Genomic DNA, 24,629 nt, shown 5'->3' on the forward strand with positions numbered 1-24,629 from the left:
CCTCCATGTTAGCCAAGAGCACAGACACATCCCCCTTGGCAGCCAGGCCACTAGTCCGACAGATTATCCTTGGATAAGTCATTATTTGAATATTAATGATAATGTTATAACCCCATTATCAAGCGGCGGGTACTCAATTAGCTATAAGTTACAACTTATCTACTAACTATTATCTACAAGCTAGGAATGATCTGTAATGGTTGTTACATTACAGTAACAACCCTTACAAACAAGAACCTAAAGCTCTCATCTCACTCTATAAATACCAAGTATTATCTCACCCTTTTCAATTTTATTCTCAACTAACTCACATACTTACTTGAGTGTCAGAGTCTTTTGTTTTGAATTTCCCCCTTGCATTCTCCTACCACAGGGTGCCTCAAGCCCAACGTACGAGATCATGGAGCCCATCTTGGCCACGTCGACCCTGTGTCAATCCACTCCTGATTTATGTAAGTATATTTGGCACCCAGTATGTGGCATTTCACACGATCTAGCCTCAGACACTGGACACCTTTAGAGCGTTGCAATCCTCCCCTAACAACCATTACTAATAACAACACTCTCCAAATAACTCCAAACATGTATTGCAGAGATGGAACGACAACATAAGGAAGAACTTGGAAAGCTAAAGGCTGGTCACGACTAGTTAGAGGCTCGTGTGAGACGCCTCCAGGGTGACAATCACTCTACTCACACAATGCATGAACACACTCAAGAGGAATCACACACCCAACACACTATCAACACCCTAGATGATCCTAATCTCTTGCACATACACCTCTATGAAGGGTGGGCAACTTGTTGATATCCCTTTGTCGATCGTCTCATGGAATCCAACCAGTCCTTAGGTTGGAAACCGCTCAACCTAGAGTGCTACAATGGAACTACAAATCCAGATGAACATCTAGATGCATTCCTCACTAAGGATAATCTCTACAACAACGGTGATGCAATATTGTGTCAAGTCTTCCCAACATCCCCCAAAGGGGCAACATTGCCATGATACGGAGGACTCTCTTCACAGTCCATCAACATCTTCGACACCTTTGTCGAATGATTCAACTGTTAGTATGCAACAAGTCAATCACATTGCATGACTTTTGGGGCCCTAGCCAGTTTGCAGCAAGCGGATGATGAATCACTCTGAATCTTCATGGATATGTTTGGCTGAATTGTTGTACAAATCAGGAATCTTAACCCTGAAATAGCACTACACTCCATGTTGCTTGCCTGTCGACCTAGTAAGTTCACAGACAATTTATGCTAAAAACCTCCCAATAGCATGGACAAGTTACGCGAATGAGCCAAAGGATATATTCAAATGGAGGAGATGTCAAGGTTCAAAATTGAGGTTCGAAAAGTCAAAAAAAAGTGAGACAAAAGAGAAGGAGGCACCACATCGACTCACACAAGTTGGACAAAAGGCACAAGTCAGACAAGTGTCAGCCTCTCTCAAGGAGACCAAAGCATGAACGTTAGACACCCCTGACAACCAATTGGACCACTATTCTTAAGGAGGCCTTCAACATGGAGGTACCCATAAAGCTTCCTTCGCCACTTCCTCCAGACCCAGAATAGATAGAACTAAATGCAACATATACCATCATACTTATGGCATGATACATAAGATTACTAGGCTTTGAAAGATATAATTGAAAAACTCATGCATGTTGGATATTAAGCCCAATTTGTGAAGAGGCCTGATAATTGATGTAAGCTCCATTGGAGCTTGTAGGCCTAGGATCTTCTTCATTAATGGATTCCTTTGCTTCTTGGAAGATAAATGGAAGCGGAATGGAGAAGGTAGAGAGAGAGGAGATGCCACTTCAAGGAGGAGATGAGTCTAGAAGAAGCTCACCACCGTAGGAGGCCATGGATAAGAGCTTCGAGGAAGAAGGAGATGAATGAAGGGAGAGGGAGAGAAGAGCATGAAATTTTGTGCTCTAAAAGAGCTCTGAAATCTGAAGTTAATATTCAAATGATCAAAGTTGAAAAAAATGCACACACATGACCTCTATTTATAACCTAAGTGTCACACAAAATTGGAGGGAAATTTGAATTTCAATTCAAATTTCACTTGAATTTGAAATTGAATTTGTGGAGCCTAACTTTGGAGCCAAAATTTCACTAATTATGATTAGTGAATTTTAGTTATGGTTCAGCCCACTAATCCAAGATCAATTCCAAGATTCTCCACTAAGTGTGCTTAGGTGTCATGAGGCATGTAAAGCATGAAGGACATGCACAAAGTGTGACTATATGATGTGGCAATGGGGTGTAGTAAGCAAATGCTCACCTCCCCCTCTAAAATTTAATTGGATCTACCAATTCAATTAAATTTATTTCCAACCACACACATCAAATATTCACTTAGTGCACGTGAAATTACAAAACTACCCCTAATACAAAAACTAGTCTAGGTGCCCTAAAATACAAGGGCTGAAAAATCCTATATTTCTAGGGTACCCTACCTACAATATGGAGCCCTATATACAAGGATCAAATATAATGACATCCTAGTCTAATATGTACAAAGAGAATTGGACCCAAACTTGGCCCATGGGCTCAGAAATCTACCCTGAGGTTCATGAGAATCCTAGGGCCTTCTTCAGCAGCTCTAGCCCAATCCTCTTGGAGCCTCTTGCTCATGGCTCTAGTGACTGGTCCCTTCCTAGAGAGGATTGCATCATCCCCTTCCCCTTGAAGAGGATTTGACCTCAAATCTTTCAGTTCCTCCTCTTCAATATCAGCTCCACCTGCAAAAGGAATTAAATCAGAAATGTTAAAAGTGGTGTTGACTCCATACTCTTCTGGGAGGTCCAACCTATAGGCATTGTTATTGATCCTCTCCAAAACCTGAAAAGGTCCATCCCCTCTAGGGCTAAGCTTGGATTTCCTTTTAGTAGGGAATCTATCCTTCCTAAGATGGAGCCAAACCCAGTCACCCTTATTAAGAACTAGCTCTTTTCTTCCTCTATTGCCTTTAGTTAAATACACCTTGTTTGGTTCTCTATTTGGTTCTTAACCCTCTCATGCAACTTCTTTACAAACTCTGACCTAGATTCCCCTTCTTTATGTATAAAAGAAGTGTCTAGTGGGAGGGGAATGAGGTCTAACGAGTTAGGGGATTGAACCCATAGACATCCTCAAAAGGGGACTGCTTGGTGGTTCTATGAACCCCCCTGTTGTAGGCAAATTCTACATGAGGAAGATACTCATCCCAAGACTTATGGTTGCCTTTCAGATGAACCCTTAAAAGGGTGGATAAAGACCTATTCACTACCTTTGTTTGCCCATCAGTTTGTGGATGACAAGTGGTAGAGAAAAGAAGTTTAGTTCCTAGCTTAGCCCATAGGGTTTTCCAAAAGTGGCTAAGGAACTTAGCATCTCTATCTGACACAATGGTCCTAGGCAAACCATGGAGTCTCACAACTTCCCTGAAAAAGAGTTTTGAGATATAGGAAGCATAATCCACCTTGTGGCATGGTATAAAGTGTGCCATCTTGCTAAACCTATCCACCACCACAAAGATAGAATCTACACCTCTTTGGGTTCTAGGAAGCCCAAGGAAAAAGTCCATACTAATGTCTATCCAAGGTGCAGATGGGATGGGTAAGGGTGTGTATAGCCCATGAGGCATCTCCCTAGACTTGGCTTGTAAACAAGCCACACACCTAGTGCAATGCTTATAGACATCTTTCTTCATATGGGGCCAATAAAACTTTTCTTTGAGTAAGACAAGGGTCTTGTCTATCCCAAAGTGGCCCATGAGCCCACCCTTATGGCTCTCTTTCACAAGTAATTTCCTAATGGATCCTTGGGGTATGCAAAGCTTTCCCTCTTTGAATAAATACCCCTCAGCCAAATAGAATCCATCTTGGGCCTTTTTCCCACAACTCTCGTAAATGGGAGAGAAATGTTCATCTAAAGCATACAAGTCCCTAATATTATCAAATACTAAAATTTGAGCTCCTAGGGAGCAAAACAATGTGTGTCTCCTAGAGAGGGCATCAACTACCACATTTGTTTTCCCCTTTTTGTATTTGATAACATATGGAAATTGCTCTAGGTACTCTACCCATTTTGCATGCCTCTTGTTTAACTTGCTTTGCCTTCTAATGTACTTAAGTGATTGATGATCACTATGAATGACAAATTCCTTGGAAACAAGGTAATGTTCCCAAGTTTGGAGGGCTTCTATTAAGGCATAAAGCTCTTTATCATAGGTGGGGTAGTTGAGGGTGGCACTATGAAGTTTTTCACTAAAATAAGCAATAGGGTGCCCACCTTGTAACAATACAGCTCCAACTCCCACTCCAGAGGCATCACATTCTAGCTCAAAAGTTTTAGAAAAGTCAGGAAGAGCTAGGACAGATGCCTTAGTAAGCTTTTCTTTGAACAAAGCAAAGGCTTGCTCTTGTTTTTCACCCCAGGTAAATGCCACATTATTCTTCACCAACTCATTGAGAGGTGATGCAATTGTAGAGAAATTAGGAACAAACCTTCTATAGAAGCTTGCTAACCCATGGAAGCTCCTAATATCTCCCAGACTTTTTGGGGTGGGCCATTCTTGGATGGCCTTGATTTTCTCAGGGTCCACTTGGACCCCATTTCTACCAACTACAAAACCTAAGAAAACTATATTATCTACACAAAAGGTACACTTCTCTATATTTGCATAGAGAGTGTTTTTCCTAAGGACTGAAACTTGTCTGAGATGTCCTAAGTGATCATCTAGGCTCCTACTATACACTAAAATATCATCAAAATAAACAACTACAAATCTACCTATGAAATCCCTTAAGACATGATGCATAAGCCTCATAAAGGTGCTTGGTGCATTAGTGAGCCCAAAAGGCATCACTAGCCATTCATACAAACCAAACTTGGTCTTGAAAGCATTTTTCCACTCATCACCCTTTTCATCCTGATTTGGTGATAACCACTTTTAAGATCAATTTTTGAAAAGATATTGGCACCATGCAACTCATCAAGAAAATCATCAAGTCTAGGAATGGGGTGCCTATACTTTGCAGTGATGTTGTTGATAGCCCTGCAATCTGTACACATTCTCCACGTACCATCCTTTTTGGGCACCAACAACACTGGCACAGCACATGGGCTTAGGCTCTCTTGGACCCAGCCCTTCTCCAACAATTCTTTAACTTGAGACTCTATCTCCTTAGTCTCCTGAGGGTTAGTCCTATAGGCTGGCCTATTAGGAAGGCTTGCTCCTGGGACTAAATCTATTTGGTGTTCTATTCCCCTTAAAGGAGGTAGCCCAGGGGGTATCTCTTTGGGAAATATATCACCAAATTCATGTAAGAGTTCTTGGACCTTTGGGGGTAAGGTCTCAAATGTAGGAATTGTGGCAGTGCTAAGGGATGTTTCCCTTGATAGGAGAAGGTAGAAAGATTGTTTAAGAAGGAGTGCTCTTTTAATATCACCTTTTGTTGCAAAATGATTTTCCTTCTTAACAATCTTCTTGGAGGAATCATTTCCCTCTTTTTCCTTCCCCCTGGCCTTTGAAGACAAGGCCTTACTATCCTTCTTTTTCTTTTGTTTTTCTAATTTTTCTTCCTCATCCCTCTTATCTTTCATAGTTAGTTGATCTTTGGCCACCTGTGAAGGTGTTTGAGGATGCAACATAAATTTAGTGCCAAGATGGATGAGGGTAATCTCATTAGTTAGGCCATTATAAATGATCTTCCTATCAAATTGCCACGACCTTCCTAAAAGAATATGTCCTGCCTCCATGGGAACTATATCACAATTAACTTCATCCTTATATGTCCCAATAGAGAAAGGTACCTTCACTTGTTGGTTAACTATCATTTCCACTTGCTCATTGAGCCATTGAAGTTTATAAGGTTTTTGGTGGGGAATGATAGTGAGGTTCAACTTGGAAACTAATCTTGTGCTACAACAATTGCAACAAGATCCACTATCCACAATGAGAGAACAAGTTTTATCTAAAATTTTGCATCTTGTATGAAAGATGTTCTCTCTTTGGGATTGAGATAGATCACAAGATTGACCTCCAAGGAGCCTTCTAACCATTAAGAGGTCACCTTCTTCATAGGGGTAGACTTCCTCACTAGACTCTGCACCCCTTACTTCATCTTCACTTCCACTAGAGGAAGGGCAAAAGAAGTAGTCTCCTCTTGACTACTATAAATGTCTTGACCCCTCATGATCATGGTTTTCTTTGTGGGGCATTGAGAGGCAATGTGACATCTCCCAAGACATTTGAAGCATTTAATGTTGCTAGTCCTTTCTTGGGAACTAGTCTTAGGGGTGTATTTCTCTATGGTCTTACCCTTATCTTCCTTGGGTTTTGAAGGTGCAGCCCCTAAAATTCCATGGGCTTGGTCCTTCCTTGGATAAGAGTGAGAGCCATAATATTTTGAAGAAGGCTTTCTTTTAAGTTGTTGCTCCACTCTTATACAAAGTTGGACTAGCTCATCTAGGTCCCTATATGGAAGGAGTTCAACCTTGTCCCTCACTTCCATATTAAGCCCACTAAGGAACCTAGCTATGCTTGTTCTTTCCTCCTCCCTAAGTCCAGCTCTTAAAAGGAGTAGTTCCATTTGTTGTCTATATTCTTCAACACTCATACTCCCTTGTCTAAGCCTTTGGAGCTTGTCCATAAGCTCCCTCTCATAGTAGGAGGGAATGTGTCTCTTCCTAAGGGCACTCTTAAGATCATTCCAATACTCTACTGAAAGATCCCCATGAATCCTTCGTTCCCTAACAAGGGAAGTCCACCAATAGAGAGCATACCCTTGAAAGCTAAGGGTAGCCAATGGAACTTTTCTCTCTTCGCTAATATGATGGCAAGCAAAGAGTTGTTCAACCTTCATTTCCCAATCTAAGTAGGCCTCAACATTATCTTTTCCATGGAAATATGGGAGGCTAATGTTAACCTCTTGAGGCCTTCTATCCCTTTCTCTTCTTTGGGAGTGATGTTTAGTATGTAAACTATGACGCCCTCTATAATAGTCGCTAAGTTCTTCACTTAAACTCTTGCAAGAGTCATGACTACTATAGGAGGCATGTTTTTCTCTTTTCATTTCTTTCATTATTTTTCTTCTTTCTTCCTCTCTTATTTTCTCTCTTTCATCTTGACTTATTTCTTCCACTATTTTTTTACCTTTTTCTTTTCTCTCTTGTTTTTCTTTCCACGACTTAAGGGATCTCAACTCATCTAATATCTTATACAAGGGGTCCTTAGGAGTAGAACCCTCACCATTAACACTAGATGAAGAATGAAGACTCATGTTGGTTCCTAAGTTATGGTTCTTTCTTGTTGGGGGTTTGAGAAAAAGGTAAAAGAAACTATGGTTGAAACTAGCCAAAATAAACACTAAAAGAGGTGTGAAAGATAAGGTAAAAACTAATTGGTAAAAGGCAAGCTATCTAGGCGGTTTGACAATGGAGGGTAAAAGAAATAAGCTATGAAAGTAAGCAAGAAATTAAAGTGCAAGAAATACAAACTAAGCGGATCCTAAGAGTGTTTGGATGACCTCATTTAAGGTTCCCAACAAAACACTCACTATCCTAAGGGAAAATTGCCTAAAATTATTACACACAAATGGAAGTAGGGTGACCTAGCGGAGGCTCCCAACTTACTTCCAATGAAAGGCCTTTTTGTTACAAAATTTGAAAGCAAAGCAAATTTCCAATTACAAAATTACAAAGAAAAAAAGTCCTCAATTGTGGTGGCTATTCTCTTTTCAGTGTTTCACTCAATTTGGAGTGCTTCTTATTCCAATAGCTCTTAAGGTGGTTGGCCCCTTGCTTCTTTACTCAAATTCTTCAAGATATGGCACCAATACTCCTTTCCAATTCCCTATATGGCAACTCACAAGCAAGGAAACAAAGAGACAAGCAATAACCAAAGACAAAAAAAACGAAATGAAAGCTAAACCAATAGAGTTTTAACAAGACAAATTTCCAAGGATTATTCAACAATTAAAGCAATGAAAAGCACAAAAAAGCAAGCTAGGACTCAAAGAGAAACCTAGAATGGCTCTAGAGTAGAGTAGAAAAACTAAAAAAAAGACTCAAGAAACCTCTAGTTTTGGCACTTGTTTTCACAATAATTTTCAATTGAAATTTCAGAACTAGGATTGGTATAAAATAGGCACCAATTATAGAACAAATTTTGAGCCAAAACAACAAGCACACTTTTTTTTTCCTGGACACTGATTTTTCTGCCAACTTGTGCGATTTTTCTTATTTTTTCCTTCAATCCAAATCGCTTGGTTATTTTTTTTATAATTTTGGTCCATATGTCTAGAAAATGCAGTAAAACTTTCAGCTCAAAAAACATAGTGACCAATTCCCAGTAATTTATACAAGTTCGTATGTTCAAGCTGCCAGCACCAGCGATTTCAACCTAGAAATCAGGAGTGGTGTTTATGTTGCTTAAGACTTGGATAGTTACAATTTGTGTTTGCTTATGCTCAATTATCTTTAATAACACAATTCAAGAGAGCTTAAGACTTATTTGATTCACAAATCCAGCCACAACTCAGCACCACAACTCAACTTCATCATAGGCATCATGTAGGAATCTTAGAAAACAAAAAAAGAGTTCAACAACAAGACTACTTCTAGGAATTGATTTAGAACATGTTATAAACTAAATAACATGCATGAATTAGACTCAAAATTCAAAAGATAGGCTAAGAATGACAAGAACACATGAACAAATGTATCTAGAATTCAATCAACAAAATAAAAATTCAACACAAACTTAGAACATAATGTGATAATTACTATGACTAAACATGACTCTAAGACAACATGGATTAAGTGATTTACACTTAGATTTTTGTGTTTTTTTTCTAATCAATATTTTGGAAGAAAATTTAGATCTAAGTTTCAGCACAAGAATATTATGAATGAAAAATGATAGAACCTAAAATCAACACAAAAACATGATTCAATAGTAGATCTACAAAATTTGAACCTTAGAAATGCAAGAACAAGTATAGATCTAAGATTTAATCGGTTTATTTTTTTATTTTTTTTGAATCTACTCTAAACAGCACCAAACCATAAGACAATGGAGGATATACATAGAGAATAAGATGAAGAACAAGGAATTAAAGAGAATTCACCGAACAAAAAGATAGAGGAAGCAAAAGAACATCACCTAGATGAAGATGCTCTTGATACCACATGATGTAAGCTCCATTGGAGCTTGTAGGCCTAGGATCTTCTTCATCAATGGATTCCTTTGCTTCTTGGAAGATAAATGGAAGCGGAATGGAGAAGGAAGAGAGAGAGGAGACGCCACATCAAGGAGACGATGAGTCTAGAAGAAGCTCATCACCGTAGGAGGCCATGGATAAGAGCTTGGAGGAAGAAGGAGATGAATGAATGGAGAGGGAGAGAAGAGCACGAAATTTTGTGCTCTAAAAGAGCTCTGAAATCTGAAGTTAATATTCAAATGATCAAAGTTGAAAAAAATGCACACACATGACCTCTATTTATAGCCTAAGTGTCACACAAAATTGAAGGGAAATTTGAATTTCAATTCAAATTTCACTTGAATTTGAAATTGAATTTGTGGAGCCTAACTTTGGAGCCAAAATTTCACTAATTATGATTAGTGAATTTTAGTTATGGTTCAGCCCACTAATCCAAGATCAATTTCAAGATTCTCCACTAAGTGTGCTTAGGTGTCATGAGGCATGTAAAGCATGAAGGACATGCACAAAGTGTGACTATATGATGTGACAATGGGGTGTAGTAAGCAAATGCTCACCTCCCCCTCTAAAATTTAATTGGATTGGAATTCTACCAATTCAATTAAATTTATTTCCAACCACACACATCAAATATTCACTTAGTTCATGTGAAATTACAAAACTACCCCTAATACAAAAACTAGTCTAGGTGCCCTAAAATACAAGGGCTGAAAAATCCTATATTTCTAGGGTACCCTGCCTACAATATGGAGCCCTAAATACAAGGATCAAATATAATGACATCCTAGTCTAATATGTACAAAGAGAATCGGATCCAAACTTGGCCCATGGGCTCAGAAATCTACCCTGAGGTTCATGAGAACCCTATGGCCTTCTTCAGCAGCTCTAGCCCAATCCTCTTGGAGCCTCTTGCTCATGGCTCTAGTGACTTGTCCCTTCCTAGGGAGGATTGCATCAATAATAATCCAATATGAGCGAGACCTAGAGGACACAAGAACATGAGCACAAAAAACATGATGTTGATAGAAGGAGGGACATAGCAGAAGACAGAGGGAGACAGAGGCATCACTAGCAAAGACACAAACACTGGCCTTAGCAAGAGTAGGAAAATGAGCCCACCCAACAAATCAAAGGTGTAATCAACATCATTGTAGATGGATTTTCCTATGGAGGGTTGTCTAGTCAATCCCAAAAGCTTCATCTCCACACCATCCAGGATATTGAGATGAATTGTGTCAAATACAATCGCCAAGAAGTCCCCTTCCTATAACATTAACTAATAGAGACTTCAAAGGCATCAATCCCATCAACTAGGACAACCCCATGGTTGTATCCATTGTGATCGCCAATTTCATGGTGTCTAAGGTCCTCATTGACCAAGGAAACTCCATGGACATACTTTACTGGAAGACATTCTAGAGGCTCGAAGTCTGACCTGATACAGTCCGACAATACTTTGGACCACTCTTTGACTTTCTAGGAGAAAGAGTAGAAACTAGAGGCTATATAGACCTCATGACCACCTTTGGTCAAAGTCAATTCTCAAGAATCTTCACAATCAAGTATTTAATTGTTGACGCAGATACCTCCTACTTTGCTTTGATTGGAGAGAAAACTCCATGGGCAAATTTAGAGCCATTGTATCCACACCACAAATCAAGATGAAATTCCTAACCTTGATGGGAGAAATCGTGATTGTCAGGGTAGACCAAAAGTAGGCTTGACAGTGTTACATTGTCCTCCCTTGGTGAGTCTTGCTTCCCCAAAGGATCGTCAGACCCAATGTTTTCCCTTGGTAAGTCTTGCTTCTCCAAATGCTTGCCAGACCCAAGGTCAGCCCTTGGTGAGTCTCATTTCTCCAAAGGCTTATCAAACCCAAATTCCTCCCTTGGAGAGTCTCACATCTCCAAAGGCTTGTCAAACCCAAGGCCCACCCTTGGTGAGTCTCTCTTCTACGAAGGCTCGTCAAACCCAAGGTCCACCCTTGGTGAGTCTTGCTTCTCCAAGGCTTGTAAAACCCAAGGTCTACCCTTGGTAAGTCTTGCTTCTCTAAAGGCACTTCAAACCCAAGGTTCACCATTGGTGAGTCTCACTTCTCTTAAGACTCATATGAGTCTCGTATCTCCAAAGGCTCGTCAAATCTAAGGTCCACTCTTAGTGAGTCTAGTATCTTCTAAGGCTCATCAAACCCAAGGTTTGCACTTGGTGAGTCTTGCTTTTCCAAATGTTTATCAAACCCAAGGTCCATCCTTGGTGGGTCTCACTTTTCTAAAGGCTCGTCAAATCCAAGGTCTAACCTTGGTGAGTTTCGCATCTCCAAAGGATCGTCAAACGCAAGGTCCACCCTTAGTGAGTTTTGCTTCTCCAAAGGTGCATCAAACCCAAGGTCTGCCTGAGTAAGTCTCACATCTCCAAAAAGCTCACAAACCCAAGGTCCACCCTTGGTGAGTCTCGCTTCTTCAAAGGCTTGTCAAACCTAGGGTCCACCATTGGTGAGTCTCGTATCTCTAAAAGCTCATTAAACCCAAGGTCCTCCCTAGGTGAGTGTCATTTCTCCAAAGGCTTGACAAATCCAAGGTATGTCCTTAATAGGCCTCACAAAAACCAAGGATGAACACTTCCTTTGTCCAAAGCTTGTTAAACCCAAGGTCCAGCCTTGGAATACAAGAAACTGAAGGTCCAACCTTGGTAAGCGCTCCTACAGAAACCCAAGGTACACCCTTGGTAAGCTCTCTCCTTTAGAACTACAACAAAGATAGTCAAAGGTATAGGTTCCACAAGGTAAAAGGACATACCACTAGACTAGTTGGCAAGACCTTCAACTAGGAGAAAATCAAACTAACTCCTCACAAGCATTAGGGGAGAAGCTCCACAAACCAAAAGGAAGCATCACCAAGATGATTAACAAGACCTTTAACCTGGTTGAAATTAAACTTGAGATGATCTTATGTCATCAAGTTCTTTTTTTCACACAAAACTGCCTAGGTAAGTCTTGCTTCCTTTGCCGCCAAGATTCTACTCTCATCAAGGAAACTTATCCTTACTACCATAAGCAACAAAGAATCATATAGACAAAAGGCAAGAACATACAACACAAAATAAGTTTCAACAGCAAACAAGGCAAATTCATTATAAAGAGAAGAATCGTTGTTAGAATTACAAAGCTATTTTGGCAAAAATCTAGTAAAGAAAAAATATAAAGAGAGGGCAACCTAAACAATGGCCATATTGGCTTTCTCCTTGTCAGCATACTCCTCTGCTGCAACTATTTCTTCTTCATCAAAAATTTCATCATCTTTCATGTCTTTCAATGGGTTAAAAAGACCTAAGTCATGTTCCTTGGTGAAGAAGCTGGCCTGACTAATGGCCTTACTCATGTTGTTCCATAATTTCTTTCTTGAACACCAATAGCTCCTCCTCTAGCTCCTTATTGTTCACCATCTCCTCTAACGCCCCAAGCTCAGACTCCTCCATCTTGGACTCCAACTCCTTCGATCGGGCTTGGAGGTCAACAACCACATTGGCGAACTTATCCTTTTCATCAATAGTGTTATCCACCTTGTCGGCCAAGTCATTTTTCTTTCTCTATAAGACCTTGCATCGCTCAAACATCTTATCACCATCTAGTTTGGTGTGTAGTAGCTTGGCAAGGGCATCACCAATCTTGGAAGACATATGTTGGTTGGACCTGATGGCCTCAGCAAAGGTGACAATGGTGTTGGCCACCTTGGGACGCTCCAGTCTCCAAAATGTTTGAGCAATGTCCCTCCACTTATCAACCTCAACCTCTAAGGATGCCACCGTGCTTAGAGCTTCCTAAGGCATTTTTCCATTTTCCTCCAAAATCTCAAGACTTCTCTGGGGGAAGACCTTCACAGAATCAGTTGCATTTTGGACCCCAACTAACTGAATGTGGTTCTTGTCAAAAGAAGACACAAAGCCAACTAGAGTTCCCTTCTCTGACCTATATCCCATGCTCTACATCAAATCAATATCATGAGAAGTGTAAACGTGATCTAAGGAGACACTGGGATGAGAAGAGGAGGAAGGCAACAATGATGCCAAAACAGCTGAGGGAGAATCTAGTGAAGCTGAAGAAAAAGGAGTCAGGATTTTTAGAGCATTCATGGTCGTCACACTAGCATGCTCAAAAAGGGAGCAACAATGGGGAAAGGTGGAGCGATGATAGTGGTGGCTAAAAGGACTGGCACAGTAACCATAGTAGGAGGAGAGACAAAAACTTCTTGAGTGGGCAAAGAAGAAGGAGGAGGAGCAACAATAGAAGCTTGAACGACCAATGAAGCCAAAGACGAACCCTATGAAACAACAACATATGGGCGACCCGAACCAAACATCAACTTGACAACATGCTTCATAACACGAAGGCTGAGAGGGCCCTTGACTTGTTACAGCCTGACACCATAGTTTCATCATCACGTTTTCTTTTAGTCAAGATGGAGGAAGACATGTTGGGGTGACCTCAAGAAATTCATTATCATTATGGTCAACCTTATCAGTAGGTTGCCCCCTTTCTACGATGGGTGGCTCGACAGCAGACGATGGCACAACCCTATCATCAGGTTCAACCTGCTTGACCAAGGGCCTCCAAGAGAAGTCGCCCATTATATTTGCAAAATAAGCAAAAATGTAACAAACCAGGTTGTCGAGAGTTTTCTTTTTATGTTATGGGAATAATAAGTGTTAAATTTCCTACCATATTATGTAAAAAAGAATTATTAAAAAATGTTGTAAAATGAAGAGATGATATTAGTAGACTTTAAATCTTAGTAGTAACCCAAAACATCATAGCTCATGTTGCACATGATGAATGTAATCATTTTGGCTGTTAGTTTAATGTCTTAGGGTCAATGCCACATGCATTTCACTGTAGCTTTATGATTTGAACATTTTGTAAACATATATGATAACATGAAAGGACAATTAAAATTTGTAGTGCGCTTCCATAGTTCCATCAATACTTAGGTCAATATTTTCATGCTGTTGACTACAAATTGAAATGAGAGAATTAAAATGTAACTATCGACACCTGCATGAATCTTACTTCAGTTTGCTTATCATTGATCCATTACAACTATTAACACCTACATGAATCCTATTTTGATTAGCTTCTCATTGACTCATGTCTTTTCTTCACATTTAACAGGCAAGATATGTAGGTGTTCTTCAAGGAGTTGGGAGATTTGATAGTTCAAGGGGCTACAAATTTTCAACCTATGTGCAGTACTGGATAAGGAAATCAATTTTAAGAGTTGTGGCATGATATGATCGAGGAATTGTAATTCCTGTATGTTCTTGACACAACCATGGGTGAAGAATTACGTGAGCCTTTAGTACACGAAGGCAACCAAGGAAGGTGGGGGTGTGTTTACGTGAGGAAAGGACATTAGAAGGGTGATTTGGCCATAATTGTTAGTAAAAGGGTATTTTGGGGTGTGGAGTTAGATATTTTTCCTTTTGTTATCTTTACGGTTATTAGTAACGGATTGGGAGAGAGAAAGAGGATGATTCTATTTTTGGTGATTATTATCACTTTGGATAGAGGAGCTTGGCTCAGGGATGGACTGGGTACCCATTCTCGTCTGCTTTTTCTTTGTTCTTGTTATCTTTTCAATTCTATCAAGGTTTCCCTACTTCATTCACAATATCTACGATATTTTGTTTTCTGGTTCTGCACCAGTTCCTCTTCTGCTTAGTAGATTGTTTTAGTATCAGTCTCCTCGAGGATGACCAAAAATTTGATCCATGTTCTTTTCATCTTCATTATTCTTTTTAGTGGCCGTTGAACAGGGCAATAAATTAGATCCATAAAGCTCGAAAAGCCATGAAATGCATGCACAAGAAATGCCCAGATGATTATGAAATTGCAAAGACGACATGTCTTTCACTGGATAAAATCAAATCAGCTAGCAATTGTCTGAGAATAGTTGCTTCACTTGATCAGAAGGTGGGGAACTACCTTGGTGTATAATATATGGTAAGACTATGATTCACTCAATCTTTGCCTCTCTTACCCACTACTTATCAATTTTTATTGTATGTTTTGATTATTTCATCCATTGCTATATGGGTTTTAACCATCGTTACCTTTGTCATTGAAGAAGAAATAAAGGTGCAAAGCCTTGTAAATGTCTGGTAGTATGAGAAAGACCTCTGCCTTTAGGAAAATGAAAAGAAAATGGAAGATAAATTACTTGCCAAGTTCATTAAATCAATAAATTCCTAAAATGAGATCCACAATCAAATAGAAAAGGGATGCTATCTTGTTAGCATCCGATGTCCGTGGAACTACATTTTCTTTCCTGTTATTTTGTTTTTCGTCAAGGGATTTTGTTGATCATGTACGTTAATGTTGGTATGTTCACATTCTGAGAATGCTTTGTCTTGCCTACATCAATGTTGAACTGCTGTGATGGCTATTTGAGATATGTAATTTCTAGTCACCAAGCCTACCTCACTTGAGTAACTGAGCCAGTTTTTTTGCTGTATTTTTTCATACCCATTAAGAGTCATAATGCATACATGGGGTAGCTGGGTTCCAAAGTTTCCATCTTACTGTTTTTCACTTGATATGCAACCAGTTATATTACTTGGGGATTTAACCTATATAAGAACACTATATTTTCCTGAACAATTATCTTACAATCTTATCAGGTATAAACTGTTTGTGGTTAAAAATTGTAACAATTATCTTACAAGCTTATCAGGTATAAACTATTTAAAATCGTAAGGAATAACTTTTTATAAGATTGAACTGAAAATAAATAAATTTTGGTGGATAAAAATCGTAACAAATTGTGAAATCGTAAACTCAATGAACAAAGAGGGACTAAAAGTAACTTTTCGAAAATTTGAGGGACTAATAAAAATAATTTTTTTTGAGAACTAAAAAATACTTACCGAAATTTGAAAGATTAAAAATATATTTAAGCCTTAAATCAATCTTATAAAATCAGCTTGTAAGATGAAAGATGTCCCACACTTATATACACTAATTTGACTATATCTCTAGACAATGTGATCTCGAACACAACCTCTCATGTCAAAGATAGGATATCTCGTGCGTGAAGTTTGCAGGATTGGAAGTTTATGGGTAGTGTGATAGATGTCCGGTAGAGGGTGGCACAATAGGCCTAACAATAGATTGCTAGGATAAACTTTGATATCATCTTAAAATGTGGGTTTGAACCTAACTCAACCTTAAAAACTAGCTAATAAAGGGATGATTGTCTCCCACTTATATAGATATAGGATAAAAGAGTTAAAGGTTTCACTCCTCAATTGTCATATTTCCCAATTGCACCTTGGGCTTATCCTATGCCTCCTCCTACGTTAGAAACTAGATTATGAGTTTAACTCAACTCTACAAAATCAACTTGTAAGGTGATTTGTCCTTCTCTTATATACACTAATTTGACCATATCTTTAGATAATGTAGGATATCCAACAATTATTATCAATACATGTATATGTTTTAATTAAGATAATTAAGGTTATTTTAAAGGGATTTGTTAACGTAGATCTGTTTGTTTTTTTTAGTAAGAGTATGTTAGCAACTTGCACCTGGTGTATTTTTAGAACAATTTTAGTTACAATTTTTTAACGTACACCTAGTGAATTTATGTTAGCAAACCCAGTAGGCATTAGCTAATGTACACTCACATTTTTTAGAAGAAGTATGTTAATAAGTTGCATCCGGATGTATTTTAAGATTAATTATAGTTAATCTACTAATGTATATATTATAAAAAACAATTGTGTCTATGTTAGCATATTCTTATATTAAAATAAGATAATTATATAATTTTAAATTAAGTAGAATAATAACGGTGGACTATTGTGTATTTGAATTTGGAATAACTAAGAGATGATATAATTATAATTGTTACAAAATATGCCTGAGTTTAAGATAAGGAATATGCTTCTTGTTACGAATTTGTACATATACGAAAGTTATATATAACTGCATAACACCCTTGAATTTTGCCAAATATTTTTTTTATAAATAATTTAACGTTTCTATATAGCAACGCTATTAAGTTAACTAGTTAAAAAATGGCATTCTAAAGCGCCTCATGTCTCAATTTTTTTAGTTTATTCTATAAAGATAGGTCGTCCACTAAAGAGAAAAAAAGATTTTAATAAAGACAAGTATGATCGTCCAGAGATTTAATAACAAAGAGTATTTTTTTAAAAAAAATTCAAATAATCATTTGGTATTAAAGAAGTGACAAAGAGTATTAATATAATGCTCAATAAACAACAAATAAGAGAAGTAGAAACATCAGGTTGAGACTCGTTCACTAAACTTGAGTCACATTTAGTTCTCATTTAATTTACTCAATATTAAAGGATTTTACTAATCAAAACTTTATTAGAAAATAAATATTCCAACCTGTCATTTCTAGCTTTATAATTATTCTTAATACCACTTCTTGCACTTTCTTAGACTCCCCTTGAATTTAAGAAACCCAGGTATTGTTTAACACTAGGTCACTCCTGACTTTCACAAACAATAGTTTGAATGAATACAAGTATTCAATAACACTTAAAGAGCGGATAAATCAATTACAAAATGAATTTTCTTAGCAAAGAATAAACAAATTAAAACTTTGTAATAGTCGTCTAGTAATTTCAATAGAGTTTCACTTCAATTAAGTTCTTGCCTTTTCGTCAGTATGTCTCACTACACTTTTTGGGTAGAGAATGCCTTTTCTAGACTCCACTAAGGGATCCGTTATGGGATCAATGTTGATTCCGTAAAAGGACCGTTGTCTCACAACGAAAGATATGGCTATGTGGTGTGCTCTGATTGGCGAGGAATTACACGACAGTACAAACAACACCATATGCTCTTTATCCTTAGCGAAATGGACCTTTAGAGAATATTCTATGAGTACCTTCTATTTACTTCTATTCTGTATTTTCCATAAATTCAAATGTTAAACATTTCAAAATAAAGAGAGGTAAAATGAATTTGTATTGAATAAAATACGTGGACTTCCCTTTTACGGTTATCACAAACTTTTTGCCTAATGATGATCAATCCAAAAGATGTGTGATTTACTTACTGACTAGACGAGTGGAATAACCATATAACACTAATTGTCATAGAGAGTGGACGCCTTTTGATTATATTGTGTTGGATGGTGGATATATAGTTAACATAGCAATCCTTATTAGACAATACAATGTATTGTTAAGTCCTTTAAAATATGAACTTGTCCAGTTGTCAAAAACTCATTAGAAATCAATAATTTATAATTTCTGTTATTCATCAAAATTCAAGGTAGATGAGACGAGTAATCATCCAGACCTAATAGTCTCCCCCTTTTTGATAAGGACATAATATAAATTTTGATGTTTATAAGAGTTTTAAGAGGGTAAGATGAATGAATGTAATGCATTTAAACTCCCCAGAAGTTCAATCATGGCAAAAATATGACAGATAAATTATAAATGACATATGTGTTAGTCATCTTATACGACTAACTTTTGTGTAGAAAACTTTCAAAAAGGTATATATTTTCCCCAATTTATGGTTTCTTTTTGTAGGATTGTAAATAAATTTTGCTTTGTTCTTAGTCCTGCTCAGTAGAAGCCTTGTGCATGGAATTAATGTCAAATTTTCTTCAAATTCAGGCAAAAAGGAGCTATTTTGAAGAAGTTCCAAAGTTAATGTCTCTCTATGCGAGTTCAATGCGCTTATCCAGTATCATCCACTAAGCGAGACATTCGCACGCATAGCGAGTACAAGAAATTTGGAAAGGAATTTGCTATGTCATCACGTGCTCAGTGCATCTTAAGCCTGCTTAGCGAGTTGTTTGTCGTCTTCCAGGCTTAGCATGAGATTGGCGCTAAGCCAAAATTCACTTACTCGCGCTAAGCGCAAAAGTGGCGCTAAGCACGACGTCGAGGTCAGAAAGCCTTTTTTAAGCATGATTTGCATAGAAGGAGGGAGGTCTGAATAGACTATGAAGAGAGCCATAATAGACGAAAAGAGACGCACAGAACAGAGCAAGGAGCCACGTTTTCACCATTAAGGGAGATTTGTGAGTTTTTTGAGTGATTGCGAGGTCCTTAGAGGTGGAGGAGACATCTCCACTCCTTTGTAAGCAAACAATTTTTCTTGATTCCTCTTCTTCATTGTAAAAGGAGCTTCCTTGCTATGGAAGGCTAAATCCTTAGTTGGGGATTCTTGCTAACTATTTGATGTAAATTCATTCACTATCTAATTAAGGATGTTTTATATTTTCATGGCTTCTATCTGTGCTTTATTATTGCATGCTTGTGGCCTAATCACCCATTTGTGTGTGCTGTTAGGGAACTCTATCATTGAAAGATGTATTGTTTCCTTAGAACTTGATAGAGCAGGATTAGGTTACTGTTGCAACCTACCCTTCGGCGGGAGGGCGACGCGTGACTCGCGGGATGCGTGTTCCACGAAAGGAATACGCGCGGAGTCGCCACCAACGTTTATTTGAGGAAAACGTCGGAAAAACCGGAAAAGACGCGATCTACGAACTTTTAAGTGAAAGGTTTGGGAGTTGTATTTACGCACGGGGAAGGTATTAGCACCCCACACGTCCGTCACAAGGGACGGCAGCCTTTAATCGAATGTGCAAACATGACTTTGATTTTTATGTTCCCTTTTTATGTCTTTATATCCTTTATACCCTTTTTATATTTTTTCCTTTTTTGTGGTCGACAAGGGTGTTTCCCTTTGCTCCTACGTATTCCTCAATTTGCGAGGAGGAAATCAGACCTACGTAGTTCTTTCGGAACAAAGTGTTTGGTTAAGTTGTTTTTGTCTTTTTTGTAAAATATGTTTTTATTGAACAAAAGGTCATTTAAGGTGTTGGACCATTAAACGGTCTTTTGATTTTGAAAGGAGAGAAACGTTAAGGCGTTGGACCATTAACGATCTCTTGTTTTTGAAAGGAGAGAAACGTTAAGGCATTGGACCATTAACGATCTCTTGGGGTGGTCGACAAAAGCGGGGCTTTTGCTCCTACGTATCCTCAATTGCGATGAGGAAATCAGACCTACGTAGTTCTTGCTTATCAAGCGACTCTTTTTTTTACTTAAGAGGTGATCATTTTAAGGCGTTGGACCTTGAAAATGATCCATTTTACTTGGTGAGAAATTGAAATGACAAACTTCCAAAACCTATTTTTGTGGACGAGCTTGACTAGCCGAGTTGATTTTAGCCTTAGTTTCACTTTAGTTATTAGTCAATTCGGTTAAGAATGAGAAATCCCAAAGAGAAAATGTCCGGTTGATTTTCCACTTTATTTTACTAAAAAATGTTTTTTTTATTATTATATTTTTTTATCTCTTTTTTTGATTTCCAACGTGGTTACGGCACGACCGAATGGTCGGAATTTATTTTAACCGAAGTTAACGGATAATACAATTCAAACGTTCGGTGGAAATTTATTTTATTTTTAAGTTAAGCGAGAAATGACTTAAGTAAAATGGCTTAAGCACGTCAAAAGGGGGTACGGAAAGTAAATGAAATGGGAATAGAAATACACAAAACACAATGTGGACCACCATGGGTACATAGAATGAATCGAAAAGCTTGGTTCGAGGTACTTACCCGTTGAAGATCGAAGAACGATGAAGAGAAGAACGTCGAAGAACGGTTGAAACTTTTTGCGAAATTCTTCACGGAAAACGTTACGGAAATGTTTCGGAAGCGCCTCGGCTTAGATTTTTTTCACGGAAACAATTTTTCCAAGCAAATTCGAAAGAGAGAGAAGTGCCTAAGGGGCTGAACCCTTTTCTTCTTCACTTCCTCCCCTATTTATAGCAAAATAGGGGAGGTGGTTGCCGCCCAGCTCGCCCAGGCGAGCCAGGTTGCTTCCTCCAGAAGCAACAGCCTTCTGGAGGGCCCAAGTGGGCCTGGGTGCTATTTGCACCCGCATTTTTACTAAGTACACCCTCCCTTGCCCTTTTTTGGTGATTCTTTTTTCGTAAAGTTACGGAAACTTACGAATTTCGTAACGATACTTGTTTTCTTTCCGTAATGTTACGGAACCTTGTGGATTACATAATCATCCTTTTTTTGACTTACGGAATGTTACGGAACCTCACTTATTTATGCAACGATGCTTCCATTTGATTTCCAGTGTGTCACGGAACCTTACGGATTGTGCATCAATATTTTCTTTTGTTTTTCGGCATGTCCCGGAATTTCACAAATTGCCTAATGATGGGTGCCAAGCACCTCACAAGGACCAAAGAAAGGTCGCATATCATCAAGCAAAGGTCCCCGGACGAAATTAGGGTATGACAGTTGCCCCTCTTTACTTGTCTTTTATTGGAGATAAAAGGAAAGTAAAGATAAGACACTAATTTCGTTCCTCTCGATTTGACGAGAGTCGCGGGTGACCATAAAATCTCCACATGCAAATGACTTGTTGTTCCCGGAATTTCACAAATCGCCTAATGATGGGTGCCAAGCACCTCACAAGGACCAAAGAAAAGTCGCATGTCATCAAGCAAAGGTCCCCGGACGAAATTAGGGTATGACACTAATTTCGTTCCTCTCGGTTGACGAGAGTCGCGGGTGACCATGAAATTTCCGCATGCAAATGACTTGTTGTTCCCGGAATTTCACAAATTGCCTAATGATGGGTGCCAAGCACCTCACAAGGACCAAAGAAAAGTCGCATGTCATCAAGCAAAGGTCCCCGGACGAAATTAGGGTATGACACTAATTTCGTTCCTCTCGGTTGACGAGAGTCGCGGGTGACCATAAAATTTCCGCATGCAAATGACTTGTTGTTCCCGGAGGAACAAAAGGTGCAGAAGACTATGTCAGTCTCTGCATGCTATCAAGCGTTCTGTCTTACAGATAGCAAAAGAATGTTTATACGGATAACCACTCGGGTATTTCCGCCCGTCAGCATGACTCAAAAGTCAGTATGACAGATCTTGTAAGTGCGGAAGATGATGTAAATCTCCGCGTGTCAACGGGCTTATCGGCCGCGATTGACGAACGGTGCAGAATGACCACATTGGCCGCTGCTTGCCATCGGGTCCGCCGCCTCTGGATGACAAAAGGGTGCGGATAACCGTAAGGTGTCTCCGCGTGTCATCGGGCCCGCCGCCTCTGGATGACACAAGGGTGCAAAATGACAAAATTTTGTCTCTGCGTGTCATCGGGCCCGCCGCCTCTGGATGACAAAAGGGTGCGGATAACCGTAAGGTATCTCCGCGTGTCATCGGGCCCGCCGCCTCTGGATGACACAAGGGTGCAGAATGACCAAATTTTGTCTCTGCGTGTCATCGGGCCCGCCGCCTCTGGATGACAAAAGGGTGCGGATAACCGTAAGGTATCTCCGCGTGTCATCGGGCCCGCCGCCTCTGGATGACACAAGGGTGCGGATAACCGTAAGGTATCTCCGCGTGTCATCGGGCCCGCCGCCTCTGGATGACACAAGGGTGCAGATAACCGTAAGGTATCTCCGTGTGTCATCGGGCCAGCCGCCTCTGGATGACACAAGGGTGCGGAATGACCAAATTTTGTCTCTGCGTGTCATCGGGCTCGCCGCCTCTGGATGGCAAAAGGGTGCGGATAACCGTAAGGTATCTCCGCGTGTCATCGGGCCCGCCGCCTCTGGATGACACAAGGGTGCAGATAACCATAAGGTATCTCCGCGTGTCATCGGGCCCGCCGCCTCTGGATGATACAAGGGTGCGGATAACCGTAAGGTATCTCCGCGTGTCATCGGGCCCGCCGCCTCTGGATGACACAAGGGTGCAGATAACCGTAAGGTATATCCGTGTGTCATCGGGCCCACCGCCTCTGGATGACACAAGGGTGCGGAATGACCAAATTTTGTCTCTGCGTGTCATCGGGCCCGCCGCCTCTGGATGACACAAGGGTGCAGAATGACCAAATTTTGTCTCTGCGTGTCATCGGGCCCGCCGCCTCTGGATGACAAAAGGGTGCGGATAACCATAAGGTATCTCCGTGTGTCATCGGGCCCGCCGCCTCTGGATGACACAAGGGTGCGGATAACCGTAAGGTATCTCCGCGTGTCATCGGGCCCGTCGCCTCTAGATGACACAAGGGTGCAGAATGACCAAATTTTGTCTCTGCGTGTCATCGGGCCCGCCGCCTCTGGATGACACAAGGGTGCGGATAACCATAAGGTATCTCCGCGTGTCATCGGGCCCGCCGCCTCTGGATGACACAAGGGTGCAGAATGACCAAATTTTGTCTCTGCGTGTCATCGGGCCCGCCGCCTCTGGATAACGAAAGGGTGCAGATAACTGTAAGGTGTCTCCGCGGGTTACCAGCTCTTGGGTCATGGCAACAAAAGGTGGTGTGGTCGACAAAAGCGAGGCTCTTGCTCCTACGTATCCTCCAATGAGGAACTCAGACCTACGTAGTTCTAGATAACTTGTGAGACTTGAAAAAGTCTCCACCGGAAGATGTTGACATCTCCGGAAAGGGTGCAAATGACCACACTGGCCTTTGCTCATCAATCACACTTGGGGTCACTGAATGACGAGGTGCGGATAACTGTAAGGTGTCTCCGCGGGTTACCAGCTCTTGGGTCATGGCAACAAAAGGTGGTGTGGTCGACAAAAGCGAGGCTCTTGCTCCTACGTATCCTCCAATGAGGAACTCAGACCTACGTAGTTCTGGATAACTTGTGAGACTTGAAAAAGTCTCGGTGTTTTCTCCACTAAAATGCAAACATGCTTTAGCAAAGAGACAAATATTCGAATTGATTTAGAGCAGCATATGCTTTTTTGAGTGACAAACAATGCGTCTACCAGGGAAGGAGAGTCTGCTGATGAAATCCCCCATAACCATAAATGAGATTCCGGATGTTAGCATTTCGTTTCTAAATGACCATTTAGAGGAAACACTGGGTTCGACAAAAATAGAAGAAATCCACTCAAAGTGTATCAATCTCGCACAGGTAAGTGTTTTATCCTAATTCCGAACCATAGATATGTCCTGACTTGACTGCAAATTATTTCCTATCAAATCAAAAATTACATGCGTGATCATGGATCAATAGGACTTCCCTTGGGAATGGGTTCTCTTGATGGGTTTTTCGGCTTTTGTGTGTTTTTTGGCTTTTGATTTTTTGTTGGCTTTTTCCTTTTCTGTTTTTGTTTAGTGCGGGGCGAAAAAGTCGCTAGCGCACAGGATTTTGGTTGGTAATCAAAGGGAGAAGACCACTTTTAGGTCATGGTTTCCCTTCTTTTTCTTTTGTTCATTTGGTGACAATTCTGTATTGTTCAGATATTGTCTGGTCCAAAGACCTCTCTGTACATTTCTTCTGGTTTCTTTGACCAGGAGCTTTCTTCTTTTTTACTTTCTCCCATTCTTTGGTTGGGAGTTTTCTTTCTTTTCTT

The sequence above is a fragment of the Glycine max genome, chromosome 14, assembly GCF_000004515.6.
Source record: "Glycine max cultivar Williams 82 chromosome 14, Glycine_max_v4.0, whole genome shotgun sequence".
Lineage (NCBI taxonomy): Eukaryota > Viridiplantae > Streptophyta > Magnoliopsida > Fabales > Fabaceae > Glycine > Glycine max.